This window comes from Rhynchophorus ferrugineus, unplaced genomic scaffold (assembly GCF_030347505.1).
Source record: "Rhynchophorus ferrugineus isolate W39M unplaced genomic scaffold, kcgeb_rfMv2 rfM8, whole genome shotgun sequence".
NCBI lineage: Eukaryota > Metazoa > Arthropoda > Insecta > Coleoptera > Curculionidae > Rhynchophorus > Rhynchophorus ferrugineus.
The window spans coordinates 11,437,259-11,459,033 of NW_027472587.1; the positions used below are offsets into that span (position 1 = coordinate 11,437,259).

The following is a 21,775-nucleotide window of genomic DNA, read 5'->3' on the forward strand; positions in this document are numbered from 1 at the left end:
GATTAAATTACAAAAAGCCAATATCAAATATCATATTTCTTGTATATCAGATATTTCTATGGGCTATAATTCACCAGGCTCAGAGTAACTGTTACATATTTTACTGAACGATGTCATTTTATCAAGTGTTTATGGCCTAATATGTATGTGTTATGGCAAATAGAAAAAATCTATATTGAAGTATTTCAGTTACACGAGCTTATAAGTTTGTAGGGCTATTATTAAAAGAAACTTTATATTTACAATTTGTGCATAATATTTATCCAAATATTACACCTTTATTTATAAAAGGCAATTGTAATCAAATGTATATGATTTAAACTAATTTTGTGTTATAGTTACTATCAAGTAGGCAAAATGAATATTTTAGTAGCCCTGTAAATAACATGCATATGTATCTTATGTATCATGTAAATAAATATAGGGCACTTGATTTCAATAATAATATTCTCAGAGTTCCCAATTGGTGATTGTGCTGTTATTGGGTACTGTTTAGAGTTAGTACCTGCATTTATTCATTTTCTCGCCAAGTGTTATACTGATAGTATTTTTATTTAATGTTTAAATGCATTTCAAAAAATCCTGGATTCCATTCAGTATACAAAATACATAGATGCAGACCTGTGTTATTCGTAAGTATTTTATTGGATATATACATCTTAGAGGTTTATATTTCTCAAAATTCTTAATAAATATGGAGTTTTGCATTAAGGACACTCATTATTTAAATATAAATAAAACATATTTCGTGTTGGAGCTATACATCTTTAATATATTTGTCTATCTATTTAAATCACTTAAATTATATATAATTTACCTATATAGGGAAGGCATTTCAAGTATGGACCGGAGTATTTTTACTTTGCTTTAGATTGGCAGTTTAATTTGCTGTTTGCCAACACTGATCTTCCATTCGTAATCAGTCATTTAAGGGTGGAGTCAAAACGGATTCTCAAATGGTGAACGAGATATGATATGCCAAGGCAAGATATTTGACCATAATTCCAAATCATTGCCTTTGCAAAATAGACGCAGCGTGTTAAATTGGGCGTATATATCAGTTTTAAGTGATTTTTTTGGAGCCTTAATGTGACAAATCGATACAATGTATTTCATTCAAAGTTTTGGCAATTTTAGGATTCCGTTTCGAAAGAACGATGTATCTATTGAGGCTATCCACGAATCGATCCATTTTTGCTATCTTCATAAGTAGTGAAGCTCTGCTCAGACAGTTCATGACTCTTATGCCGGAAAAAGTGTTAATCAGATCCCAAATATATTTTTATCGGTTATTTAACATGTGGTCGAGCGTTATCATTCTAAAGAACAACATTGTTATTTTAACAGCTCATAGTACTCGTATATTGATCCCATCAAATACATATCATTAACTTGGAGTCATAGAACCATTTGTCGTTGATGTTGACCAGGTGGTCTCCATGATTTTTTCAAAGAAAATCAGTCACGCCAATAACCAGGCCGAGTAAGAACGGACGCCTTTTAAGATGATCTCCAAATTGGTTAGTCGCAAGTCAGTAGCCTTAATACAAAGTAGCTATTAAGTAGCCCCTATTAAGTAGTAGGTCCAGTCCAGATAAATCCTAGTTAGTATAAAGAAGACTTTAAAATATAACAAAACAAAGGACTATTACAAGAGTCGAGCAATGAGCAAAAACGACCCGTCATGTTTAGCCCTTATTCAGATCGAATAGCCGTTCGCTGTTCGTTTTGTGTAAATAATACCAGACAAACGAAGAAAAAAATTAGCTTAATAAAAAAGGCGATAAATATTTGCACTCCCCTCTTTGTTTGCGTCGAAATTTAATATAACAATATGAAAAAGCTTCAGCTTTGCGAAATGTTTAAAAATATTATTTCGTTTTTTGTTCGAGCGGATTAAATTTACCCTTTGTTTATGTTTATGTATCACGGTCATTCAGGAATGTAATAAATAAGGGCGATAATTAATTTACCAAATATAATGTGAGAGGATAATTGAACGCTTGAAAAAAGCCTTTAAATGTAGCTTGCTTTTAAATACAGTTAATATACTAGAATTGTGAATTTATTAATGGGATATTTTTTGTAAATACGAGACCTTTGTTGACTCCACATTGTTATTCTTTGTTTGGTCCAATTTGTGTTGCTCCTATGATATTCAGGCGAAGAAAATGAAGGTGAGTGAATTCCTCATAGGCATCAAAACGTGAAACGAAGAACAACGATAGGAGGACATGAATTACAATTATAAAGAGCCATTAGTCCCGTAAAAAAGTAAATTGCTGGTTGAAGAGTTGACACCTTACAGCAGTAGCTATGGATTGATGATGATGACAGGATCATAATAGTGTTTTAATTTTTCATTATCAATGAATAAATTTCATTTCTAGGCCAGAAATATAAATAACAACAATTCTGACATGATACTCCAGAATAGACTAATATGCATTTGAATCGATATGAAATCGATATATGAAAAATCGATTATTTAAAGATATTTTCAAAGCTTAAACTTAAGCTCAAAGCTCTATATGAATACCCTTAAGAGGATCATTAAAAAATTAAATTATTTTCGAAGATATAGTTGATATAGTGACGCGTCATCTGAACTAGAAATTTGAAAAAATCGATTATTTTTTCGAATTTTCAAATCTTAACCTTTTAAGAATATAACCCTTAAGAATTTTTTTTCAAAATTTGAATTATATTCGGAGATACATCTGTTTTGGTGACACTATCTAAACACTTAACAACAATTTTTTTCGAGACGGTTGTCATGATATCTCCAGTTCTGTTCTGCAGATATACTTGAACCTAGGCGTGAGCCTTTTCTATAAATTTTTCTTCTATCGCTTTAAACCATAAGAAAATTTGGATCTCTACTATTAAAAAAAATCGAAAAAAAAACAGCTGTAATTTGACGAAAACAAAATTGGTGTGCCTTTTGTGTGGTATCAGTAAAAATAAAATTATAGTAAAAAGTGGATTGTAAAAATATTGTTTTCATTTTTATTTCATCTGAAAAAGTACAAAAATGTATGCTTCTAGGCTTTAAATACCTCTTTAAATAAGTATAAATAGAGGTTTTTTTTGAGATTTCTTACTGATTTAAAAAAAAACATTATTAATGTTGCGTAACTGACTGTTAATTGTCTGGATTCCTTCAATTAAATTTAAAAAAAATCAAGGTTGTAATTATGTTTTTTTTTTAAATCATAATTCCACATTTTATGGTACCCTACTTATAATATTCGATTCAATATAGCATACATTATGTTTTATAGCCCGTTCAACATCTCGATGTTGCCGCATCAACTTAGAATTCGGGTTTGCAACATTTGTCACTTGTATTATTATCACTAATATATTAAATAATTTTATAGACATTTGGCAACATGGTCCTAGTGATGGTAATAATACCAGTCCAAATTGAATTCTTGAATGATAGGCTGCTTCGGTTCCATGTTCCGATGCAACGGATAACGTTGTATCTTTTTTTTTAATTGGTATAAAAAGAGAAGTACGAATCTGCTTCGGGTTTTTAAAAAAATACTTTTTTACAAATCGCACTTAATCGGCAATATATTCGACGTCATCTATGACTCCCATTGTCTGTTTTATTGGACTAGCTATATATTGCAAATCCATCGAAATAAGAAATTCTACCAGGTACAGGTTTCGTTTGTAACAATGGTAAATTAATTAAGTACAATTATATTTTTCGAAAATCTAATCAATAAGTTGCTGTTGACTTACGATGCTTCTAAAAAATCTTTAAGAATTCTGATTTATTTCGGAATATTCAAATTTATTTTATAACGTTCGGAACAACATGTTATCATAATAGATATATATATATATATATATATATATATATATATATATATATATATATATATATATATATATATATTGTACATCCTACATATATTGTTAGATGTGCTTAGTATCTATCTTAGTAATATCTCTCATTAGTACAATCTTAATTTAGAAATGGATTAATTACTACTGCTCTGTCGTACTTGCATTAATAGACAAGCAAGACTAGTAAAAATAAGGCAAGTAAAATTGAAATAAAACTAAAGTACTTAAATTAAATTTAAATGTAACACTTTACACTATTCAAGTTCTTGTAGTTCGGTTCGGTTCAATTTTCTGATTTCCTTCGTAGTTTCAAATAGTTGCATTGCTTCGACGTTACTATGATTCAGTAAACTTAATTCATGTTTTAAGGCGAAATCTTGGATCACTTCGCAAATCCACTGTACGGATGGTTACGTAGTGATAATCATTGATATATTTATATATTGTGTATTTATATATTTGCACCTCATTTGTACTAAGCGCATCTAATAAAAATGTTATAATATATATATATATATATATATATATATATATATATATATATATATATATATTTGCACCCTGTCCAAAGGTCCAAATTGGCTTTATGATTGACTGATGTGATGATCCCTGTATATAATGCATGTTTTATGTAATATTTTAAAAACTCAATATTTCCTCAGAACTTTTCAAATATTATTTCAGCCCGATCATTCTCCTGACATGAATAGTTAAAGATATTGGCCTCTGGGGCAATTAAGATTTCTTTTTGAACAAAAACGAACTCGTTTAAAAGAGTATAATTCATGTTTATGTTTATGTTTATATTTATCATCCAATAATTGCCGGAGCTCTTTTCTGTCCTACACCCTTCGTTCCCCGATTCGCTTCAGCAGCAATATAAATACTTTTATCTTGTTTGCACCCCCGCCTCTTTATGTTTATTTCACTTTTGTTCCGTCGGGTTGATTTCATTCATTAATTCTTAATAGCTGTTTTCTGAGGGGAGCCTCTTCGGGTGAGTTAGGGATCCAGTACATCTTTTATATTACTAAATATAGCCGGATGGAGTATTGAATTCATTCAACTCTTAAATAACATATTTACGGCGTTATAATTCACGTTGTTTTTCAGGAAATATTTGAAAATATAAGGATGATTATCACTACATAGTATAAAACAAAGTCGCCTTTTCTGTCCCTATATCCCTATGTGCGCTTAAATCTTTAAAACTACGCAACGGATTTTGATGCGGTTTTTTTCAATAGATAGAGTGATTCAAGAGGAAGGTTTATATGTATAATACATGCATAATATACTAAGGCAACATTGCTAATTTTAGAGGTTTCTAACGTGATGTCGTAAATTAACATATTTTTTTAGGCTTATTTAGCAATTAGCAAAAACGCTGCCTAACCCTACGAGTTAGATCAAATTAATGTACTACAGTATTGTACACCATAAAAAGGTCTACAAAAAAGTCCGTGATGGTATATGTTTATCTTTTAGGGATAACCCACATTAACCATTTTTATTGTTTACTTTTTACGTGAGAAAATGGCTTATTTACGAAGCTATTTTAAGCAATACGGCATTAGTCCTTATCGAATTAAGTACCTTAAATACAGTGTGCAATTAATATAGATCAATATGGTTCCTTACAGCATGTAAATTAAACAAATATTTTCGGGGATATTACAAATTTAAAATTTGCATTTAAAAATGTGTAATGTAATAAAAATTGTATGAATTTAGATATTCCAAAGATAGCAGGAAATCTTCATAGTAAGTATAGGGGAAGAGGAATTGTTTTACTTTAAATTTAATGCGTGCAGGCCAAGGGCAGTAATGAATGAACCAAAAATACTGGATCGATTTTAATCATGTTTTCATTGAGTGACATAGGCATATATATTTTATGCCCGTGCAAAGTCGGAGCGGGCCGCTATGTTTTTATATACAACGTTCATATTTTTTCTGTAGTGTATTTAATTTAGTATCAGCATTGCACCCATGCGAAGCCGGGGCAGGTCGCTAGTTTAGAAATAAATGTGTTAAGTTTAATATACCAAATATATTAGGTGAAATGGTAATGAAAGTATTAATGTAAATTATAGTTAAACAACCTAACCTTACTGTTAAATTAGATGGTTTTGATATTTTTTATATCAAATAACAGTTCTCTATTTAATATTATTGAGTTATTCACTGTATACAGACGATAATCATCTATTAATTTTGTTCATTATTAAGACAATGAATTGCAAGATCTTGGACTAAAACCCAGCTCAAACTCTCAAAGAAGTTTCAGACACCTTAGCAGTTGATTAATCAATTGTTCTCAGACATCTACATGCGATGAAAAAGATCCAAAAGGAACGAATGTGTTTGCCAAGTATTAAATGTAAATAGCCTTTCAACATTGCGGTTTTCATTGGTTCTCAACAGAAAAAAGAAATGTTTTTTGTGTTAAATTGTAACTGGTGATGAAAAATGGATCTATTACAATAATTCTAAACAAGAAAGTCATAGATTAGCCGAAGGAAACAATCCATATCGACACAACAGCCGACTTTTTCTGACTACAGAGTCTTGTTGTGCATATTGTGTGATCAGCATAGGCATAGTATATTACCAGGTGTTAAAACTGAATGAAACTGTTACTGTAGATGTTTATCGACAATAGTTTTCTTTGTTAAGAACATACATCAGTCGACAGAGTCGATAGTCAGATTGACATTTTCCTTAGTTTCTTTCGGATATTATTCAAGGTGTCTCGTATACCTTTTATAACACCTTGTATAAAGCTTTCGAAACATTGTAGCATGTGATTAAATAGATACCAAAGAATCTTCAACGTGATACAAATTCCTAATCGACACTATTCCAGACGTACGGTGAAAAAAGTTAGGAGATTAAATATCTACACACCAATAAGTTCACACTGTTTTCAAGACTTGTCGGTAAAGCAATAGCTTATTTTATACTAACAGGGTTGGAGTATATACCTAACCAGTATATCTTTTTGTACTTCAGTTCAGTTCTTCACATTTTTCTTTAACATGTGGATTCCACTAGAGTTTAAAATCAAGGGTCATGTCAATATATTTAGCTGTATTTCCATGCGGGGCTACTTGCTGATATATTTATAAATATATATATATATATATATATATATATATATATATATATATATATATATATATTATATAATATTATAAATTATTATAATATTATTAAATATTATAAATTGAAAGATGTATTATTATAAAAAAAAGCAGCAATAGCGAGTAACAGACGCAAAGTCATTCTTTTGTATGACAACGCATTACTATTTGCTCGAATCGTGCAAGATTATGGGTCGCTCTCAAACCTACATCGTTCTTTCAACATTTTGTCGCCATCTTGATAGAAATATTAAGATTTAAATATTTTGATTAACGTAGATTGAACCAATTTTTCTCAAAAAAGGGCCTTTAATGTGGAAGAATGTGCGTTGCTTAAATTCACTTACTTTATATACAAATAATTTATTTACAATTCTATACAAGGTAGAACATTAAGATGTAAAAACGTGTCTGTCACGCATTAGCTTCATCCTGTTGATCTCACGTCATTAATACATAAGTTCTATTGAGAAAAGCTCTCGTAGCATTCGAACGTAATATTTCATAATAAAGGAAAAAAATTAAAAAATATTGATTGAAAAATGATTAAGGCACGAATTCAGAAAAAGTTATTAATATGTAAAATGTGTCAAAAGAAACTTTAGATTTTCTTTGGACTGACAGGAACATATTAACATATGTAGGGATGCAGCAACGCAATGTTAATCCGCAGCCTGGTTCTTATTCTCCCATCCCTAGGTCTCTCTCAGTATTTGGATCAAAATTTGGCTTGAACTGTAAGCATTTAAAATATGGAGAGAGTCTAGTCTATAAGTCTAATTTTGTACCAATATCTATCTACAGGCTGGAGCAAAAGTCTCTCTACCATTTTGATTGTGCGCCATCTTAATTATGTGACGTTTAGCTTAGCTTCGCTTTAACCATTGTGTTGTGTAGACGTCCAAATTTTATTATGGATAAATATACGTCACAAGAACGAGCAGAAATAGTGACAATATTTATTGAAAATAATATTTCTATTATTGTCACTGAGTAGAAATTGCGTCAATAGTGTCCCACCCTATATATTATGGCAGTTGTTTTGACACACACACACACACACACACACACACACACACACACACACATATATATATATATATATATATATATATATATATATATATATATATATATATTCTATTATTCTATCCGAATAAGAAATATATTCAATTATTTATTCACCCATTAAAATCACTGTGAAGTTTGTGGGTTAGAGATAAGTGATTATTATTTAGATCGTAACATCGTATAGAAATTCTAAAGAATTTATATAAGGATTTTCTTCTATTAATTCAACAATCGTTAATCACTTATTACCGAAAAATGAAGCTTCGATCATTAATTCCTCAGATTATGATGCTATATGAATCAATATTATCTAAAAATAATGAACGATGAATTACTTATATTAACTGTCTTTCATTTCATACTTATATAATGTAATAGTTAAGTGGACGTGTGTCATGTTCTCGTAAATGCTGTTAAATATAAGATCGCACATTATATAAGAAGCCTTTAATTTTCTTAACGGTAAACGTGGTGCTCTCGGCTGATAGAGAGACTGCCGGAAAACGCTCTTGAAGCGAGTAAAAATGCATTTTAAGCAACTTTAAAGTACCGAGACGGCAAGAGTGATGCTGTGCGCTTATAAAACGAAAGAAAATAACGTAGACCAGTGTCTCGTTTTATGGCCTCAAGAGTTAATTATCGTTTATTTTTTTATTTTCAACCGAATGTAATTTATCGCGTTTTTGTTGTAACGGTTTGGCGTTTCTATTTCTATTTTCTTCCATTTGTTATTCAGATAACAAAGAAATAGTGTAATGGAGATGAAGTGTTAATATGTTGAGAATAATATGTAACTTATATTATACTATTCTAACATCAGTATCGAAGTAATATTGTATTCACCGTAGTAGTCTTTGATTAGAACATAATAGTCCATAGAATCGATCGAACGAATCAATAATCAGATTGGATTTTTCTTAGTTCCTTTCGTATATCGTTCAAAGTGTTTCGTATACCATTCATCGCACTTCGTATAGAGCTTTAAAAACGTTGAATGAAGTTGTTGTTGTTGTTGAATGAAGTTAAACAAGAAGAAGCTTATTCTACAATAAAAGAAGCTAAAGTAGGTTTTCAAGCACAAAGAAGTGTACTGGGGCCAATGCTTTATCTACTCTACACTTGTGTTGTACCACAAATGGAGAATATTACGATGGCTACATTTGCTGATTTTTTTCCATCATTTGAACCGATCATAGAGATAAAAAAACTAATATCAACACACCAGTTTGGGTTTATTAAGCATTCAACGATTGACCAGGTTCACGGAATAATAAATGTTATTGAAAAAGCTTACGAAAGTAAAAAAGCATGCTCAGTCATATACTTAGATGTAGCACAAGCCTTCGATAAGATTTGGCATGAAGGCATTGTTCATAAACTACAGAAAATATTACCAAAACTACACACCGAACTATTAAAATTGAACATTACAGTCAGAAAGTTTAGAGTTAAACAAAAAGAAGCATATTCTACAATAAAAGTAACTAAAGCAGGTTTACCATAAAGAAGTGTATTGGGTCCAATGCTTTATGCTACTCTACACTTATGATATACTACAAATGGAGAATATTACGATGACTATATTTGCTGATGATACTGCGATTATAGCTGTCGGAGACAATAGTGAAGAAGCCAAACGAAAGTTACAACAGGCAAGTGACAATATAAATAATTGGACACCAGCTTGGAAAATAAAAAATAACGAAAGTAAATCTGTGCATGTGCAGTTCACCTACAATCAAACCGTACAAGCACCAATAACATTAAATAATACTATCATTAGATATAGCAACATCGCTAAATATTTCGGAATGAATCTCGATGCCAAACTTCGCGGGAAGTAACATACAAAGAAAAAAAGAAAAAAACTGGATGGAAATATAAGAAAATGTATTGGCTAATTGGAAGAAAATCACAATTATCAGTAAATAATAAATTGCTATTATATAAGTAAATACTGAAACCTATATGGACATACGGAGTTCAATTATGAGGATGTTCTGCAAAGAGTAACATAAACAAACTGCAAATATTTCAGAACAAAGTCCTGAGAAGTATTGTGGGCGCACACAAATACTACAGGACTGATTATTTACATCGAGACCTTGACATACCCACAGTCAGTCAAGAAATCAAGAGAATTGTAAGGGGGCATGAGGAAAGACTCCATTCTTATGAGAATTTTGAAGTATTGCAACTTTTGGATACCACCTTAATAGTACCCAGACTCAGAAGAACGAAACCATCTGATCTTGTGTAGTGTTGTGTAATGAAATGCATGTATTAAAAAATACAGCAGTGTTATGTATAAACATTATTTCACCAGAGACTGAGATAGGGCCAATGGGTCCTCCTAGTTATATATCTAGATTTAAGTTATCATAAAGACAAATTGTAGGTTAGTCGGAAACGACTAGTAGCAATGTAATAATTAAATAATTGAACAAAATTTCAACAACTTTTTCCTGTATTTCTGGCTAGATCAAGCCGTAGACTAATAATATTTTTATTTCGAAGCGTTTCGTATACCTTTTATCGCATTTCGTTTAAAAGCTTCCGAAACGTTGTAACAAGTGAATAAACAGATAACAAAGAGTCTTCGACGTGATACAAATTCCCAATCGACACTATTCGATACGTACGGCGCAAAAATTCGCTAGGAAATTAAATATTTTCCGGCTGTAAAAGTCTCGAATGCCGTACGGTAATTTGGGAAGAGCGACGCTAATTGAAAAAACCGATCCTTTCATCCGGCCCCGACATCCGCCACGACGAAAAGTTTTATTGGGACTCTTGTTAGGAGCGAAAATAATTGACATCTAATTAAAGTTTTCTTTTTTTGTTCGGGTTCGTTCCCGTCCCCGTTGTCGCTTCGCAGCCGGTTTCTTGTTTTGGCAGTTTGATCGAACGGACAACGGGAATACATTAAGTCGAATTACTGGCACTCGTTGAGGAATAATGTTGTACTTTATCGATTTCTTCTCGGACAACTATCCCGTTAAGTTTAATCAAACTCCGGAATCTTTATTAGCGTCGAATTACAAATAAAATTTTAGGTTGATGTGTGTAAAAGCGAGTTTTTGCCAAAATTTTTTTCCAAGTTTTTTTTATTCAACGTAATTCCCTTCAAGGGTGATATACTGATTGTAGCGACCTTCCAACTTTTCGATACCATATTTGTAGTTGCGATTTGTCCTTTGCTACACCTTTTCATTCGACGAAAATTTCCTCCCAGCGAGCATTCTTTTGAGATCTGAGAACAGGAAATACTTGCTGGTGGTCGGACCTGGAAAATACGGTGGATCAGGAAGCAATTCGAAGCCCAATTCATGGATTTTTGACACGGTGCATTGTCTTGGTGAAGCAGCACTTTCTTTTTCTTCAAATGCGACCGTTTTTCGGCGATTTCGTCCTTCAAAAGGTCCAATAACGCTATGTAATAGTCGCTGTTGATGGTCCTTTTTTTTAAAGGTAGTCAATGATAATTATTCCATGCGCATCCCAAAATACAGACGCCATAACCTTGCCAGCCGGTTGTTGCGTTTTCCCACGCTTTGGAGCGGGTTCACCATGTGCAGTCCACTCAGATGACCGTCGATTGTACTTCAGAGTGAAATGATGGAGCTATGTTTCTTCCATTGTCATATATCGACGCAAAAATTGGGGTTTATTACGCTTGATCATCTTCAAAAACTGCTCCGAATCATCAATTCGTCGTTGTTTTTGGTCAAAAGTGAGCTTGCGCGGCACCCACTTTGCACAGAGCTTCCTCATATCCAAATATTCGTGAATGATATGATGTACACGTTCAGTTGATATCTTTAGAGTTTCTGCTATTTCATTCAATTTCAATTTACGGTCATTCAAAATCATTTTGTGTATTTTTTAAATGTTTTCCTCGGCAACAACCTCTCTTGGGCGTCCACTGCGTTCACCGTCTTCGGTGCTCATTTCACCACGTCTAAACTTAGCATATCAATTCTTGATGGTTGATTTTACTGGGGCAGTATCCGGAAACTCGACATCAAGCCAAGTCTTTGCATCAACTGTATTTTTCCCTTCAAAAAGCAATATTTTATCAACATGCGAAATTGTTTTTTATCTATTTTTTTCACAATAACAAAAGTTGCTTCACTTAAAAGGCTATAATTCACAAATTAATGATCCGACAGCTGTCAAATTTATACACGCATCTTTTGAGGTTTAGAGGTAACTGAAAAACATATGGATTTAATTCTAGTAGCGCCATCTATATGTCAGTCCGGGGACTTTTCAAAGACCTGAGGCAAAGACCTTTCAAGGAAATCATAAATCGTTTGGAATATTTGTGGGACTTTACATCTGGTAGTTGGATTGGTGGAAAAGGTTTGAACGTTAATGTAAAGGAACTCGGCGGGTTTGCCGCTTTTTTTTTTAATTGAAGATCTCACCTTTACGAATACTTGACAACATAAATACTTACCGTGAATGGCAACATTGTTGATGTTTCTTCGGGGGTTGTTTTTGCCAGATGTGATATCTTAACACGTCCAAGGGACGTTAGAACTGCACAAGAGTTCATTTGTGAGGACGGAATGCTCAGAGTCACTAACTTTTTCATGTTCAGTTTATTTTACTGTGTTTGTGCCGCCCAACCTGAGGTTTATCAAATGGTGAGTTTGTTCACAGAGTATTCCAGTTTTTTCTTTTTAATTCCCGTTAATTATTTACTAAATTAATTTTCCATTTATTGTGTTCTATTTATGATTTTCCATTTATTATTCTCTATTCATTTCCTCTACTTAGTTATTTATTTATCCATTTATCTTCATCTATTTTATCGCCTATGTTCTATTATTTGCTTGAACCGTCATATGTTCTCCATAATTCTCAAATAACGGTAAATCAGAGATAATAGTTTTATGGTTGGAACTATAAATATAAATTATAATTATTCTGTATGCCAGAAACCAGCGTCAAAGTGACCAGAGTTACTGATGTGTAGTTATGATCTATGGATAATTTGAAGCACACATAAACGCAACCAAAAGTGGTTTCTGCTAACTCTTGGTAGCAGGGTATCTAGCGTGTGGCCTTTGGCTTTTTCTTCGTTGTTTTTAGCTAAATCCTAGCGAGGCCTACTAACCTTTGTGACATGATGTCGTGCGTTGTCTCCATTAATCTCATTGCAAGTCCATTATTGTTAGTGTTAGGACATAAGTTGGTACGTCGTCCGTTACCTTCCCTTCGTATCGTGGGTACATGTCGTACTTCATCCTACTCAATACTTTAATTATCGCTGTTATCCATTACATGTTGTTTGATGGCTATGTTATAATTACGGTTTACTGACAAACTGAAGCATACATAAATGCTACCAAATGTGGTTTCCGCCAGCTCTTGGTGACAGCGTATCTATCGTCTTTGCCTCTGGTTTTTTCCCTTATACATATTGCACGTTTATTATAATCGGTATTAGGAGAAGAGAGTGCACAATTCCAATAAAGTTACTTATTTATTTATTTATTTACGAGTATTTATATATTTTTTTATATATTGCAGATTTTACCTTGTTATTATCTTTTGATTGTGTCCTTGAAAGAATCAGTCGGAGCCAATATATTTGAAAGCAATGAAGAAGAAATTGGCTGATAACTCGCCTTCAAACTTTTTATGAAGAAGGAATATTTAAGCTTCAGTTGCTGAGAACTAGCGTTAGATTGGAAATTAACAGCGTAGTTATTGACTTGAGTACTGACAGTGACTGAATGAAACTTCCTGGATGCGGAAATATGATTCAATGTAATGCTGACAATTATTAAGACAGGAAGATGGAGTGGAAACAACTGAACTCTCAGTTTAAACATTTTTGTCAAGCTTTTTTGTCCTTTCAGTACAGAAAAGTCTCAAGTGTGAAGATAACTGAATAGGCATAGTCATGAATGACTATTTTGGGGGATTTTCTTTGTTCAGAATATATATGAGAATTTGGTTGAAAAAATTATTCTTTTGATAAAGTGATGCTAATACAGACAGCTAATAGCTAATGATGGAGCGAGGACCCTTGATACAGTGCTATTGGTCTGAAAAATCTGAAAATACCTTTAAATTATACCTTATTCTAATATTTTTATAGTTAAATCTGGATGCATTAAAAGTGTAAGTTTGCGGACTCATTATTGTTTAACTACCGTTAAAATTGTCGCTGTAATCTTTCTGTTAAAACATCAGATAAAATACGGTCTGGTCAGACTTTTATTTAACTAACTAAAAGGGTTGTGAAATTACACGAAAAAACAATTTTAAATTTGCTCGGAGTGGTTTTACGCATAAGTAAAAATGGAGGCCTTAAATTGCGGATTGGTGGTCTTTTATTTCCATTTCTTGTTGCTGGAGGGGGGGGGGTGAATTAATGTTGTTGGATTAAGACGCTCGTAATTGGATGTTGACTGTAATCATATTTACAAAGGTAGGTTGAAAAGTAACGAGTATATAGTGGCCGTAGAGAACAATTTAAAAGAAATAAGAATATCAGATAAAAATATAATTTTTCAGTTTAAACATTTTTGTCAAGCTTTTTTGTCTTTTCAGTACAAAAAAAATCTCAAGTGTGAAGATAACTGAATGGTCATAGTCATGAATAGTCATGGGGATTTTCTTGTATATTTTGCAAGAAGGTCTACTATTCCCATATATGGAAAAATATTTCTGGAAATCATCGACTATATCTTTAAAATTGAGATTTCAATGTTGGAATATTGTTATTGATTATTCATTTTCATGGCATAGAATGATCATTGATTCTTTTTATTTTCCGTTGTTATCATGCACCCATATTATATTTACTATCTAGTAATGTTTCTTTAAGGTTGTTGTTCTAAGTTTTAATCTAGACCTAATATTTCAGTCCCAGAATTTATGAATATTTGATGAATGTACTCCCACTCCTCCTTTTTACCAACGGGGGTTTATCTGGACTAGACCTACAGTTTAACGTGGTCTCCGAACCACGGTCCTCGGAATTAAGCCTACGAACTGGCCGGTGACCAACTTAGAGACTATCTCAGAAGACATCCGGTCTTACCCAGCCTGGTTATTGGAGTGAATGGGGTTGCTATTCCTTGTCGGATTTTCTACTGTTGCCTTTACAATTATAATCATAACCATAAAGTACATTTATACCCCAGTAGGATTCGAACCCGTGACTATCACAACAGTAGGAGAACCGGCCTGTCGCCTCAACTACTGCTGCAACGAAGCCAGCCCATTTAAGTTTAAAAGACTGCATCCACAACTTAACCATACTAATTCAAAGGGCTTTTCTATCTTTATTCTTCGGGTAGGTCCACTGTTGTCGAACAGTTGTAGTACTTTCTTATGTTCACGCAATCTCACTTGGTGTTTTGTGACAAACCGTTTAATTTTGTGACTAACTGTTGGCACGATTAGCTCTTTGTGGGTGTCCTAATTCCTAATATACCATGGGAAGCCTCGAAGAATTTTGTTTGAGAAGTTGGAATCATATTGATATTGGATTTTTTTGTCTAACCCCATAGTAGATATAATTAGAATTTATTGTGGAGTGATAATTAGGATTGTCGTCCTAGTAATCATGTTATTTTTTGAGTTACATAGAAACTTCTATTCGTTATTTAAATATCCTCCTTCCACTTGAATTTGGTATTTAGTGTCATACCTAAATAGTTTACTGTATTCGTATATGGAATTGCTCTAGAATCAATACCACTATCTTGCTATCTTATCTTTACTATGTTTGCATTAGATTGGCAATCACATTTGGCTAGTTTAACTAAGGTGGTGATGAGTCGTGAACTCCATTATTTTACTTCTACTCCATTGACATTAAATGAATTCCGGTCTTCTCTAATTATGATGTGATTTTGTTTTTCCAGTGCATATCTAAATGGGTTGTATCTTGCAACTACCGTATACTCATTATATATTGTACGAATTTTTACTGTTGTTGCTTTCATCTCGCATGTTTCATATATAAAATCATTATTATGAAGATCATAATCCTCATTGTCCTTATATATTGTATAAGTACCGCAGATCCACCATAGCCCTATTGTTTTGGGTTTATGGGATGGTATATCTTGTAACCTTCCAATTTTGGATAACTTTCCTTAATGAAATGTACTTCGGGCATTTGACAAATATCTATTTTTCGGCTAAAAAAATTATTTCTAGTTCATGAACATATTGTAATAGTCCATTTGCCTGGAATGCAACTATTCTAATAGTTGACATTTACTTTTTGCTTCTAACAGCTGCCTTATTGCTAATTTCATCATATAAAGAGGTGGTGCAATAATAATAATAAAGTATATATCTAGGAGAACCCATCGGTTCTTACTTAGCCTCTATAGCTATAATGTGTACGTATTAATTATAAAGTAATATTAATTTTTAATCTGTTATTTTAATTTTAACTGTTAATTTTTATTATGTTAAATACATTTCACTGTATTAAACAAGATCAAATGGTGTGATTCTATTCTATTCTATTCTAGTCTAAGTATTGCTCGGGTGTTACCCAAGACTTTTTTCTTACTTATATTTGCGATACTCCTGATTTCTTAAGTGACAATCAGTATCTGAAGATCTTGATGAAAGCAATAATTTCTGCAGTGTTATGGTATTATACTATGTTATAAAAAACTTTTAATATTATATACATTATTTTTCGCAGAACATCTTAATAACTGGATTTCGTTGATACACAACAGCATAAGTAATTATTTAATTTTACAATATTATATATAACAATAACAATATTATAGCAAACATATATGGATCAAAAGAAAACAATTTAACTATAAGTTCCGGAGTAACTACTGAGTCATCGGACGCAACACACCTCGCACAAATGGTGTCACGGTTGACATATACCAGTAAAATTGATATCTATAAAGCCAACAGGTCAATTGAAAAGTCCCCGGCCTGGCACATAGATGACCCTACTAGAATTAAATCCATATGTTTTTTAGTCAACCCTGACTCTCAAAAGATGCGACTATAAGCTGTCGGATCATTAGTTTGTGAATTATAGCATTTTGAGTAAAGCAACTTTTGTTATTGTGAAAAAAAACGGATAAAAATTAATTTCGCGAGTTGATAAAAATATTGTTTTTTGAAGGGAAAATATACAGTTGAAGCAAAAACTTGCAGTGGACGCCCAAAAGAGGTTGTTACCGATGGAAACTCTAAAGATATCAATTAAACATGTACATCATATCATTCACGAGTATTTGGGTATGAGAAAGCTCTGTGTAAAGTGGGTGCTGCTGTTGACTAAAAACAACGACGAGTTGATGATTCGGAGCAGTGTTTGAAGATGATCAAGCGTAATAAACCCCAGTTTTTGCGCGGATATGTCACAATGGATGAAATATGGCTCCATCGTTTCATTCCGAAGTCCAATCGACAGTCATCCGAGTTGACTGCACACGATGAATCCGTTCCAAAACGTGGGAAAACGCAACAGTCGGCTGGCACGGTTATGGCGTCTGTATTTTGCGATGCGCATGGAATAATTTTCATTCACTACCTTGGAAAAGGAAACACCATCAACAGCGAATATTGCATAGCGTTATTGGACTGTTTGAAGGACGATATCGACGAAAAACGGCCGCATTTGAAGAAAAAGGAAGTGCTGCTTCACTAAGACAATGCGCCGTGTCACAAGTCAGTGAAACCGAATCAAAAATTGTCATAAATCCATGAATTGGGCTTCGAATTGCTTCCTGATTCGCCGTATTCTCCATATATGGCCCCCACCGACTATTTCCTGTTCTCAGATCTGAAAATAATGCTCGCTGGGAAGAAATTTTCATCGAATGAAGAGGTAATCGCCGAAACTGAGGCCTACTTTGAAGCAAAGGAAAAATCGTACTACAAAAATTGTGTGGAAAAGTTGGAGGGTCGCTATAATCAGTGCGTCACCCTTGAAGGGAATTATGTTGAATTAAAAAAAACTAATATTGCCAAAAAAAATTTTTTACTATGGTAGGCCGGGGACTTTTCAATTAACCTGCTATACTGAACTATGAGGCCACAATAACATCGAACATCGTTCAATATTCAATCGTATATAAACAATAAATATGTGTATCTAGATTTGAATCTGCGAACGGTGAAGGAAGAAAGTGAGTTATAAAGCAACAACTATCAAGCCAAACTAGGCCAAAACATTAACCAGTTAGTTGCTGAACTAAAGGGAGTGGGCAGTTTAAAATAATCTCGCCGCAAGATAAATAGTATACCAGATCTTGCATCAAGATTCGCTGACGAAAGATGAAGATGGCACCAGTGGTTGTACAACTGAACTGAAGACATATCTATCGATGAAAATTCAACAATATATTAGATTATTGTTTCAAGGAAAGATCGCTAAGCAACAGGATATATAAATATATATATATATATATATATATATATATATATATATTTATGTATATATATTTATTTATACAAAAACATCCGTAAAAACTAATTGTCAGCGCTTATAAGGAAGTTCCAATCTTAGGTATTGTTATTTCCTCAAAAAACTACGGTAATATAGGAGCATTTTCTATGTTTATAACAGTATACTGGCCCATCCTCTAAAAGACGAAGATTAAAACTTCAACGTCAGACGTTTTCTTTTGGAACTTCCCGAAACTTAAGAGCCGTGATACACCATTAAAAGTGACATTTTATTCTCAGTCGTTCCAGATACGGATAATCCCCGTTTTCTGTAACGTAATATTGTTTCTGTAGAGCTGAACGAAAAGAAAAAACGGAAGGAACGAAATAAGACAGGAACTTTAATTACACGTCAATTATTTCTACCTTTAGTGGGGAATTACTATAGTTAGGTATCGTCTTGAGAGTTTTACGATGAATCAAAATATTTTAGAGATATATAAAGATAAGTTTGGGAATTCTTGTTGTTCATGTTGCGAATATATTTTATCCTGTAAAAATAACGACAAAAGTTTTATTCATTTTAATGCATTTGTTCAATTTAATTAAAAATGTAAAATAAAAATAAAACTAATCTAATGATATACATTTTGATAAATTAAAACGAAACTTGAATGAATTCATTACTTTCTTAATTAATTGATAAATTAAACAATTTTTAAAATTTATAAAACAATTGCGCACAATATGTAACGCTATAATGCTATTACTGATAATTTAAATATCGAAAAGCCTCGTGTTTATTATAATTAACATATACTAATACGAACAAATGCATATTTCGTTTAATTGAATATGTAATCTGATTTAAAATGTTTATTTTGTCAAAAAACGATAATTCGGAAAATTGATTAGTGAATGCGATTTGCGGAACATTTATTAGTCTGTTTAATTTTGATATTAACTTAATGATGTTCGTTTAAAATAATGATAAGGGTACTGTAAAACTGTATGGTTGGATCTGAAATACGAATTCCTAATACGTTCCCTAATTCTCTAATTACCTATCAGTTTTTGCATCGTTATATGACGATGGATAAATAAAAGCCAATTATAGGTATCATTATTTTAAGCAATAACAATATTGCTATCGATTGCTAGTCTAGTGGTAACTACAGATTTCTTCACAGCCAGGAAAATCCCTCCAAGAGATGTTTATTTCGCACATAACTTAAAAACAACTATCAAACCTCATTCTAGATATCTCCAGTCCCAGGAAACATCAGGTGCTGTATGGGGTCCCACATATAGTTATCTTATCATAGCTAAAATATTCATGGAAAATTTCAAGGGAGCCATAGCTTGTACCCTAATAAAACTTTACTAATACCTTTCCATTTGGAATAATGGAACGTCCAATTCACCGTGTGAATAATTTCGAGATTTCCTTTTTCTATATTTTTGAGTTTGACGTCTAGATTGGATATCAGGATCACAGGAAACCTGTTTGGTGTCATCCTTGCTTAATTATATAATATATAGTATAAAATACTCTTAGATGAGTCCTTCCTCAAAATGGACTGAAATAAATAGAAAAATTGCCCGTACAAGCAATAAAGCCAAATAGTCATCTTCTGTACAAAGAGAGATAAAAGAAAATTTTCCTGCCAGTCCTCTCCAAGGAATAACAGATAGCATTGGAGGGGCTCTGAATAAACACAACATCAAAGTTCTTTTCTAACTACACAGGAAGATGGGATAAAGGGATGAAGGACATATAAACTGCGAGGATTATAATTACACTAATAAAAGAGCATCAACGATGTACGGAATATGGACATACGGCCCAATCAGCTTTGGCTGAATACTGGACGAATATTGGCCACAACTTTTACTTCAATAAAGTCGAGGTTTCAGCCATTCCACCAGGTTATTAAAAAACATCGAGAGGGTTTTGGAATTTATACGAAGCCAAGACCAATCATTCCTGCAGTTTTAAAATTGTTCAACGAATAATGAAAAGGTTTCGCAAAAGTGTTACCTGCGCTTGCTAAAACCAGTACAAAATAATACATTTGCTATATATTTTGTGTGCTTCAACTATATTTCATTACCAAAACACGATTTACTTTTTTGTTCCTTTTATGGAGGACATATTCTAAAAACAGTTTTGGAGTCTACGGATGCCAACTTGGAAAACTTAAATAGTAATCTCTACCAAATGAGTTATCTCCTTTCTATGTGCTCTTTCACTGATTAAATATTGAGGTATTCCCCTGAGTCTTCTTTCAGTTATTAATTTTTGCTGCTTTTATCTTAACTTTCTCACTCCTTAACTTCAAGTCACTTCCATTTTAGTTTTGTTTGATATTTTTGTTGATATTTTTGTTGTTTTTGCCATTTATAGCGCATATTTGATTTAGCAACGATGCTATTTATTTCTGAACCCCAATGTTTCTTCTTACAGATTAATTTTAAAATCCTACAATCACGCCAGACCAGCTCTAATATTTTTATGATGATGACTATGACTGTAAAATGAGACAAAATCCCAGACACACTAAATATACCGTTTTTTGTCATTCTATTCCTTTCTTTTTCGATCAAGTAAAAATGTCGATTTCCCAATAGCACACTCTTAACTTTCTCGGGCAATCGACAGGAAAATGACTGCACTAATTCTAGACCCCTTCGCCATTTGCTAAGTAAGAGCTCTTAAAACTTTCTAGACAATTTACGGATAGATTCTGATGGAAGTTGACGAGGGAAGTTAGACGACTTGCTAGTCTCAGGCAATTCGCAAGAAAAATACCTAAAAATAACGCTGTTAAACTTAAGTCATTCCCGAAGATGTACGATAGGCTCGCACGCAGACCACTTTCGATTGATCACAGATGTGTTTTTTTATTGGTTTTCTTTCGTCTGGTCGTTAAACACCATTAAACTAGTGCGGTTAGATGGAATAGTTTGATTAGTTTAACAATAAACATTTTATAAATCGAAAATTCATCTTGTACCCTTTTTTTATTGTATATTTTGTTGCTTTAACAACTTCTCTCTCACAAAATCCAGACATTTCTAATCCATTATGTTTTTTTCGTAATATTATAAGATTGAGGTTGATTGAGTAAATATATATCAAGTGTCATATTTTTTAAGGTTTTACAAGTTTTTGCAGGTATGCATTGCAACAATATGTCATTCAATCTGCAGTATCAGTTTAATTTGATTTCAGCTTCTGTACAGTACACTACAGTTTGCTAGTCCCATCATATACACCTGAAGAC

General features: G+C 32.6%; 1 protein-coding gene across 1 annotated transcript in view; it reads right to left on the minus strand.

Annotated features, from left to right (window-relative positions):
- nolo (ADAMTS-like no long nerve cord) overlaps positions 1–21,775 on the minus strand; it is a 546,982-nt gene that overhangs the window by 36,343 nt on the left and 488,864 nt on the right. The window lies entirely within an intron of this gene.